The following is a 10524-nucleotide window of genomic DNA, read 5'->3' on the forward strand; positions in this document are numbered from 1 at the left end:
CACATTACCATTTGCACTGGCTCAAAAGTGGTCTCGGCAGACGTTGTTCCCTACGTAAAGCTGAAAGCGCCAAAGAGCATTGCCATTGAGAAAAAAATCTTTCTTGATGTTAAACATAGAGAGCCTGCCTTTTAGAAGTTCTCCCTCTAAACACCTTGTGCAGCCTCCCGACAGACTAACAAAAAGCGCCTTTTCACCAACTCAATTTATAATACGCCCCTCAAAACTCACAACCGAATAACAATCCATCCGTATATTTGATTTCCAAGATCCATTCAAGGCAACTTGGGTCTTTGCAAGCAAATAATTTCAGGGAAGAAACTCAGTTTAGTCAACTATTGGTGCATTCAGCACACCGCTTGCTTTTGCTTGTCAGGGTGGCCGAGTGGTCTAAGGCGCCAGACTCAAGGACATGTGTCTTTCCAGCTGGCTTGGGTGTTCTGGTCTCCAAATGGAGGTGTGGGTTCAAATCCCACTCCTGACAGCTTCCGTTTTTACCTCTCTTGAATTGTTCCAGTGCTAGCTGACAGTGAATGACTGAAATATAAAAGCAGCAGAAGAAAGCAAGCAACTCAGTGCAATTTGTGAGTATTCTGCACTGATAAAATGCACAGGTTTTCATACTTTTTGGAATTCGTAGCTCAAGAAGTGACTCCTGTTTCATTTTCTATTCACCAACTCGATTTGCATTCCGCCCCTCACACCTCACAACAGAATAACAAACGGCTTCATGTGCCACAGCATTCCCCTGTAGATTCGGTTTGCACTATGAATTAGGCGACCCCGAATGAAATATTTTAGTGTTGGCTCAAATGTGAGGAATTTCATGAACCCCCAAAAAGGAACGCTTGCAGAAAATGCCAGCAATTCAAAGCGTGTAGGCAGCATGAACAGACCAATTCTGCAATTTCTTTTATCGCGGGCGGTGCTTTCCGAGTCGATGGCTCTGCATTAGAAATGAGAAGTGCTGAACTCTAAACACGTTCTTGCCATTACTGCTACTCCTGCTGCTACTCCTTCGTCCTCGAAAAAAGAAAAGACAGGCATGTTTTGAGTCTCAAAATGATCTTCTGGATCCACAAGAAACATGTACATTTGATTGATTCCGCAGTATTTTGGATGTACTGTACTTATAACTTCCATCGAAGAGAGATTTCATCAGTTGCACGAAATTGAAAGTTTCCACTTTTTGTCTGGTATTGAAAATATGTTTAAAAAAAACCATAAACAATTTTCTAACAAACAGCTCATGAATTATTGCCAGGATCTATATTTAGCGTTCGGTAGTGATAACACTGCTGATATTGATTGAGTAGAAATCTATGATGTATTGACAGCTTTATCTGAAGCGAGAAGTCCTAGAACGCCATCTATGAAGTTTAAGGATTCATACCAAGAAATGCCTTTTGTTTCCCACCCCAACTGCTGCTTTGGCATTACACTTTATGTGAACATTACCAGTTTTGGTAGCTTCTGGGCACGATTTTCCTAAATTGAAACTTATTACAAAATTCTTGTAAATCAGGACTAATTTTAATATCAAATGAAATTACTACAGAAGAAAAGGTTTAACTGAAATATGAATAAGACTATGCAAGCCTAAAAAGTAGAACAATTCAATTTATATAACTTATTTTTTCATTTTTTGAGAGATGGGCTCACACACCGGAAGACACTAACGTTTCTCTTTGTTAGAGTATGTGAATAACAGTTTAACCCAAAATGTTTGCAATTGTGATTCTGTTAAAATTCAATAAATCGTCTATCAATAATAGGAAATTATTAAGAAAGTAAGAAATTGTTTTATTTCATAAACTATTAGACAATGAAGAGAGTTTACTTCACTTTTGTTCTTTTGACTTAAGCGTTCAGCATCCGAACCCATCTGCGGACGGTTGTGTTTCTTGAATCTCTTGTAATCATCAAAAGTCGTTGTTTTGTGCTTCAGTTTTTTCTCGAGTTGTACCATGGATATTTTATGTGATCAATACTTTACATGTTCTTTTGCATTTTCCTTCACATACAGAAAAAGTTCAAGGTGTTCATTTCACTGTGCTGCACATTTACGCTGGACCACCTGTAACAGTACAGGACACGCAGTGAGGAATTCGTGCAGCTTTCAGCTCAATGCCGTGTCCAGAGGGAGGACTCGCTCGCTGAATGATCTCTCAGGAAATCCCGGGTGAGATTCAAAAGGTAAACCTGGCTCTCTATGAACACGAGCAAGGAGTTCTCACTCAACAGAAGATTGCGATGTGAGTACAGTAATATAAAACAACTGAAGATGCCAGGGATTGAACCCCGGATCTGTGGAGCAGTAAGTGACTTGTAGCGCTGACATAAGAGATACTTACATAAAGTGCTTTTACTGACCATATTACAAATCTCAGGAAGTAAGGTCTTAAAACATTGGGCAGTAGTGGGATTTAAACCCACGCCCCTGAGAGAGTGGAGCCTAAAATCCAGCATATTAGACCATTCAGGCACATTACCTCTGGCCCCTTCTCCTTTCCTCTCGTTGCTGAGTATAGGTGCCTCCATGAAATTGAGCCAGGTTTGAATCCCAGCCAATGCATCTCCAAATCATTTCAATTGAATCTGTGATCCTGTAGCACATCCTCTGAAACCAGCAATCGAAATTGGAAACGTCTTCTTCAACACTGAAAAGCTCAATTAGGACAAAGCAGTTGTACACAGGACAGCAGTACCATATGTGTTCTTGATTGATTCAGACTCGTTCTCAGTGGTTCTTGCTCACCAAATATCTTAAAAGCTGAGGAAGAACGCTACGAAAAATACTAATCAAAATACAAAATAATAATCATTATTCACCAGAAACAGCAGAAAAACTGGTCACAATTGTGATTATGTTGCTTCTCTGCTTCAGCAAGGTAATAAAGGACTCTCTGAAAGTAGTAAAGCACTAAAGCACTGCAAAACTGAATTCAAAATCATATTAGGAATTCTGAGTGGTGCCTGCTTACATGCAATCCAATACAGATGTTGTCTTTAAATAAGAATTCACTATGTTTCCCTGCCTTTTCCCTGGAGTGAAACTATTGGATTGAAGGAATTCTTATCACAGGTTTACAAGGTGCTGTTGATATTTGGATAAATCTATGAACTCGTGATTTTTATATACTTTAAAGAACGGCCATACGCACAGAATAAAATTACTGATGATTTTTCCTGAGACGAAGCACAGCTTATCTTTCCAAGACAGCTGATAAAGGCAAGCCAGTGGATACTCTAGCAGAACATGGAAAAATGTTCAGCTTTGTAACCAACCAGGTATGCTTTGTGATTGCTTGAAGTGAAACCCACAATCTCTTTTGAACTTAGACAAGTTATTTCTGATGGAGTGCTATGCGGAAAGACTTAATCAGCTCTACCCCTGAGGATGACTCGACTTGAAAATGCAGAACATTAACGTTTCACAGATAAAAGGAGCACAACCGACATTAAAATTGAGGGCGCACTGTGATTTGCACTGACTCAAAAGTGATCTTGGTAGACAAACTTCCCTGCTGAAGGTGGAAAAAAGAATTTGTGTTGAGAAGAAGAAACACTTTTTTCTCCCTGCTTTGATGTTAAGCTGATAAAGTAGCTTTTAACACATTGCTCCACTTGGTGGTTGTAACACAAAAACTCTTAGCAGCAGTGGGATTCAAACACACACCTCCAACAAGACTGGAGCCTTAACCCAGCACCTTAGACCACTCAGCCACACTAACCACTGTGTCCTGTCTCTTTGTCTCATTACTTGCCCGGAGGAAGCCGGGTGGCTTTCGCTCTTGTCCGACAGTGGCGTTATGACTATGGAACCGACTGCACCTGCTTTTTCTGAGATGCTTCCCCTCTCATGGTAAGATCTCGAATTCTTAAACACCTCTGGATAAAGTTCTTCTGTGGAGCAGGCTACAGACCTCTGCGTACAGCACCCTTGATGTTGTTTTATTTCTATAGCAGCACCCATCCGGAATTTGTTTTTGTTTTACTTTTTATTTGAACAACAAAATAGATTCAATATAAACAAGAGCACATATAACATATTAATAGACTCGTGAGGGGGACATAAATAATACAATCAGACTTTATGGAAAAAAAGGTTAAACAAAGTAAATAAAAACAAGGTCCACACAGCTTTCATGTTCCTACATTTCGAAAGAGTCTGTAAATATCCATTTACGTCTATTTAGAACTATTCAAACGTAGAACTCTTTGCTGATTTAGGTGGTATATTTCCTCAATTACAGGACAGCACAAACAGTTCTTAATGCAGAAATGGAAGCCTGTCTAAATTTTCCTTTCTGTTAAAGACATTTCAGGAAGCACTTTTTTTGGGACACTGATTTTTCTCCTTTGGGGAGCTAAAGAAGACTATAGGGTGTGGCACAGTGGTAGTGTAGTTGATTCTAGCTCAGAAAGTTGCGCGTTCAAATTAGGTTGGGGTCAGCTAAGAGTTTTTCACCATCTGCTGGTGCTGAACCCAGAATTCTCACCATGTAGTTGAGTTCTTCTCAATATCTCAGCATCTCCAAAACATCATGTCCAACTTTAGAGACAGCTACATCAGACAATGAAAGTTTGAGACCACTTTATTATTACAGGTTCTAGCAAACCTGAAAGCTAAGGCGTTTCAGGTCACTTTTTTAATTAAAAAAGTGTCTGAAGCCTCTAAATAAAATTAGCCTTTTTTAATTGTGTATGAAATTCACTCCCATGGGCTCTGAAAGGGGAAATATACTGTTGGGATCCTCGCAAGTGAGGTGTCTCTTCTTGTGGTGAAGCACAGTCATACCTGACTTGTCCGGAATGACCCACGACAGACTTTATCCAGAAGCGACGGCACCACTCCAAGTAGAATGAGAGAGAAACACAGCACGACACGGGGAGTCAAGAGGCTCCCACAATTCACCTTTCCTCACATGACTGATTTCTTCACTAACATTTTGACCGTTTTACAATTACAATGCCTGTTTCACATTAAATAAGTTTTTAAACCATCAATATTTAAGAAAAAAAATAGTACATTTTTTTCCAATTATTAAAAAAAACATTAAATGCCTTGATTGCATAAAGTTTCACAGACAGAAGCAGCACGCTAACACAACCAACATTAAAATGGAGGGCACACTACGATTTGCATTGACTCAAAAGTGATCTCGGCAGTTGTCATTCCCTGCATAACGCAAAAGGTGGCAAACCGCATTTGGTTTGAGTGGACGCAAGAAAGTTTTTGTTTTCTGCCTTGATGTCAAGCTGACAAAGTATCTTTAAACACTTTGCTTAGTTTCTCGAGAGACTGCCAAAAAGCAGCTCCCTCCCTTTCGTTTGAAGTCAGGTGGAAGGGTCTCAACAGAAGCACCTAACAAGGTGAGATTCAAACCCAAGCCCCTGAAGGGGCTAGAGCCTTAATCCAGCACTTCCCACTGTTTAGCCACAGTTACCACTGTACTGTGTCTCTTTGTCACATTACTTGCTCAGAGAAAGCCAGGTGGCTTTCGCTCTTCTGGTCCGACTTAGTAGCATTACGACTGTGTAACGAACTGCACCTGCTTTTTTTGAGATGCTGCCATTCTCGTAGTGAGATCTTGAGTTCTTTAACACCTCTGGATATAGTTCTTCTATGAAACAGGCTTCACACCTCTGCGTACAGCGCCCTTGATGTCATTTTATTTTTACAGCAGCCGCATCCGGAAAGTTGTGTCTTTTACGTTTTATTTGAACAACAAAACTACATACAATACAAACAAGACCACATATAACGTATCAAGAAAATCATCAGTGGCACATGCTATAATACAATTACACTTTATGAAAAACGATTACACAAGGTAAATAAAGATAAGGTCCGCACAGCTTGTTCTTACATTTCGAATGAGTCCGTAAATACCCCTTTACGTCTATTTTGAACTGTTCAAACGTAGGACTCTTCCCAGACCATTTCACTTTATACCACATTCCTAAACGAGGATGCATCTCCTGTTTTAGAACTATTTTGGGTGGTATGGCTTATACAACACACCCACAGTATTCTAATGGTGTACTGCAGATCTGTGCTATAGTTCAGTCGAATTCGAAGGATCCAGCAATCGTACTGGATTGGACTGGGATTCTGAAATGTCTCTTGCAAAAGTATTCGGGTTTGCTTCAACCTTTATAAAAAAAGTGATCTGATCTGAAACTACCCAGCTTACAATCTCTGAGGTAGTTGTCACTAAACTCAGACGTGATGTGGCACACATGTGCCGTGTGCCTTTACTTTTGTAAAAAACTGGTATTGGGAAAAGTTTCTTAATATTTCTTTTGATTAGCATGCAAGAAAATGTGATCATTACCTATGGAATTTCCCGCCAGCGTGGAGCTTGAATTCACAATCTTGAGATTCAGTGTTCAAGAGTCACAGAAGAGGTCGGCCTGGTCTTCAGTTTGCCAACCATAAGCTCCGGCAGTGCTCCTCTGTAAAGCAGATTGTTCGGATCGATTATGTGGGATGGCACTTCGATACTAAGATCGTTTGCAGCACACACATGGTTTCCCCCTTCACGCAAAAAACATAGACGAAGGAAGCTCTCTTGTCTTGGGCTGCTGACTCCCGGATTTAAACCGCTCTGGGTGCCAGCTAAGTCTCTAACAAGCACACTATAAAGACAGGAATTACACTCACATCACGCATGGAATGGCGAGGCCACTTGTTCCAATTGTAGTGTGCTCTCTGAAGGCACCAGTTCTGTTGGGTTTGGGCATTTACTGGGACAATTATTAAATGTAGCAGTAAATCACAAAATGATTCTTTTGATGGCCTTAGAATCCAACCATGCGATATAACTCAAACAACGCACACACACAGGAACTAATACATGAGGATACATTTATTAATACATAGAATATGCGTAAATGAACTTGGTTATAACTTCTACATTAGATACTCAAAACAAGTACATAACTCTTAGGAATTAAATTGATATCAACTGGTTGGGATAACAATTGAATTTTCGAGCAGTAATGCAGTGAAGTTGAATACTCATCCAATCTCTGGGGATTCAGATCTCCTGCGGGCACAAAGAAACAGTTGCAGGCTGTTGCTGTCCAATCCGAGTTCTCTGGCTCAGTGACAGGCTTGATGTGCGGCTTGCGACGGTGCGCTGCTGATGCTCACTGACCGGCTAGTTAGTGTTGGCTTTAACTAGCAAAGTTTGTGCACAGGAGAAAAGATGACTTTGGGTCCCAGCAAGTCAGGAAGAGGACCGGTTCGTTCCTGATGAAGAGCTAGTTCTGAATAGTGATTCAGCTGTCCACAGTTCTGACCTGGTCACGAGGCCTGCTGCTATGCTAACCTCGGGTGGATCCTCTGGTTACTCTCTGGCAACCTCCACTCTAGACTCTTAGAACAAAGGAAAGTTCTGGCACTCGGACACACTGGTCGTTCCGTGGTTGTCCGGGCTGAGTCTCAGGATGGTCAGGAGGCGCGCTGCGAGAATGTCCTGCCTTTGGGAGCCTTCTGCTCCTGGGCCGTCCTGCCCTGGAATTCTCCTTTGAATTCCCTTTAGAAAAGTCCACAGAATTCTCCACTACAGGCTCTCTGTGTTGCTTGTTTTTACCTGGAGGAACTTCAGCTCGTTGATTGGCTGAAAGTTCCATGGGCATCAGAGTCCCACGTGGGTTACTCGGCCCTACCAGTCCCTGATTGGTTGATCAAGGTGAGATATGAGTCACTTACTCCTGACACTTAGGAATGCAGTCCAGATGTCCATCTGGCACTCCCTAGACAGATAGGCACCAATGGATGACCATTGATCATGATAGCCAGGCTTAGCTAAGTGCATCCCCCTTTTTGGGAGCTGTCCTTATCAAAAGAAAACATCGTTAAATCAGCCTGCATGAATAGTTTCTCTGTGGCTGCACCACAGAGATGAACAGAGAGATGAGGCCTCATTTGGGAAAGCACAGAAACACTTAATTCTGTCTTATTAACAAGCATTGCCGCTACATATCCCCCCTTTTTGAAGGTCACGAGGTCCTGAGGCGTTGTTGCCTTCAAAACAAAACAGAGTTAAGTGATGTCTCTTGCCATTAGAACATTAACCTTAAATGTCCACATTACTCCTCGAGAATTCATACCGGAACCAGCATTGGATACAAACAGGATGAATAACATCTGGAGTATGTATAAACACGGTAGGACACATCGTCTCAGTCTAGGCATTACACATCAGGAAGTTCACTGTCAATATCTGATACCTCTGTAGTAGATATTTGGGGAGAAGTCACTTCCTTTCTTTTGATATGCTACCTTTGACTCATTCGTGCTACCCGGAGTACATCTTGATTTGAGTGTACAGCATTCAGAGTACATCCAGTCATGATCCAGCTACCCGGCAGTAGTGTTACAATAACAACAGTTCCTGTTCCCAGCCCCCCGATAAACCACAACACCTGTGTTAGGTATCTGCTAGGGTGGTTTGGAGGTTTGTTCCATTAAAGGAACCATCCAATTTCCATTAAATTTCCATCCAATTCAATAGTGTGGCACCTGAAGGCATCCACGACCTCAAGTTTGGTCTTATATTGTCTGGTTCTAGACCGTACAGTGTTAAGTTCAAGCTGTACTATGGCCTTCTCGGGAACTTGCAGGAAAACTGTTTGATTAGGTAGCTGCATTGCGGTAGCTGTATCATGCCTGTCACAAGTCATAGTGACAGTTAAATGTGGTGTGCTGACCAGCCATTTACTTCCCACCTGCTCTTCATGGGGTCCATTAACCTCCCTCTGCCCATTAGTAGCTTTACACCCTTCATTGGTGAATTGTTTAAACACAGCCAATGGATAGCCATACCCATCTCAAGATTTGGAACCGAATTCAATCTTGGTTTGCCTTCTGATGATGGGGTGAATGTCACATATTCCTCTACTGAGAAGAGTGGAATCAAGTGGGTTGGGATTTGTGCCGTGGTTAGATTGGCTACAGTGGCACTAAGCTCCCTTAACAGGTCTTGTGTCAACATTCTGGCCTGTTGCACACAAGCATAAACCCTCTGTATAACACCAACAATCATGTCCACTGGTTGGGGAATAAGGTTTAACCCTGTTGCATAGGAAGTTGCCTGTAGGATTTTTCCTAAGCTTTCCAACTTTTGCTGCTGTCGATACAGTCTGTCACTACCCTCTGGCATCTCTGACCCCTGCCTTCTTGGGGCAGTCAGGGGGAGAGTGCCAGTAGCACACAAACCTACCAGAAAAAGCAAACGTACAACAGTGGCGGCAGCAATCAGTCCTCCCAAAAGTCTTTTTCGGGTGGCTGATCCCAGTCATCTCCTTCTGAGTGACTGTTGCCTTTCTAAGCTGGCGCAGCGTGTACATGGTGTCTTTCTCAGTATGCCTTGTGGCATCTTGGGCACCACCATCCTGGAAATCTGGGGAGATCTGACGCAGCGGCTGATGCTGCTCCTCCGTTTCCAGCGCATCTGCTTTTTCGATTTGTTCATGCCTGTGCTCTAGGAACCCTGCAGGGGGCGGTGCAGTGATGGAGCATGCCTGACCCTCGGCTGAGTGGTCATCTGGAGCACCTGAGTGATCTGGGATTGTTACCCCATTCTCACTGTTCCGGTCCACCCTGCACACCTCCTGATTGAGGAATCCCTCTATCGGCATGTTTACAGTCGTTCGCTGGGGGTAGGTGTAGGACACCTGTTTACTCCCCCCCTTCCCTCGCTAGGGGTTCAGGGAGCTGCCCCAGCACTGGGATAGCTAGTTCACTGTCTTTGAACTCACTATCACTCACCAGGCCCATGTCAGTGCGGGCGGGGATTCTGACACCCCTCTTTGCGATGTCCTGCACTGGCAGGCGGGTGGCTTGACCATCCAGCTCCAGTCTGGGTGAACCACTGTTGGTCAGACTCAGACTGACAGACTGAGCTGGTGGCTGTGAGAAAACCGGCTCGGCTTTCATTCCCTGTCCCTTCCTGGGGACTGGGTGTGTTGGCAACCCTGCCATTGAGGCAGGAACAATCAGGTCAGTCTCACTCACTACCTGGTAGTTGTGAGAAATAATGTTACCTGACTGCAGGTTCCCTGGGTCACAGCAGAGGGAATCGGCATCTGGGATCAGGTGTGTCCACAGCGCAGTAGTCTCAGCGTCCAGCTGGACCTCCTGTCTAACCTGTGAATGTTGCACCAGGGACACCTGGCGGTGGCCCTGCGACAGCTGATCAAGCAGATCGTTACTAATAGAGGACCTCTCAGGGCTAAGGGTGAGGGCTACATCACCAACCTGCTCTCCTGCCATCTGGATCCCTTCCACCACTGCAGGGTGGTGGTCCTGACCCCTCTTGGGTGCCAGGATGCACAGGGAAAGCTCCTTCTCATCGCCAGGTGGGGAGATCTGCTCCTCTTTAGGGATGTAAAAGGGGTGTGCTTTACCTGGTGGATCAGGCGGCTGCTTGGAGCACCGCTCCTGTGGCATGGAGGCTGTTGTGACCTCAGCCGGGACACGACTTCCCTGTATATCCGGGGAACAAGAAA

The 10524-nt window shown here is 43.5% G+C and overlaps 1 non-coding gene across 1 annotated transcript; it reads left to right on the forward strand.

Moving 5' to 3' along the window:
- Positions 1-371: 371 nt before the first annotated feature.
- trnal-caa (transfer RNA leucine (anticodon CAA)) lies at positions 372-484 on the forward strand. Its single transcript has 2 exons — positions 372-409; positions 439-484. It is a non-coding gene; the product is annotated as a tRNA-Leu (tRNA).
- Positions 485-10524: the final 10040 nt, after the last annotated feature.

The sequence above is a fragment of the Lepisosteus oculatus genome, chromosome 14 (genome assembly GCF_040954835.1).
Source record: "Lepisosteus oculatus isolate fLepOcu1 chromosome 14, fLepOcu1.hap2, whole genome shotgun sequence".
NCBI lineage: Eukaryota > Metazoa > Chordata > Actinopteri > Semionotiformes > Lepisosteidae > Lepisosteus > Lepisosteus oculatus.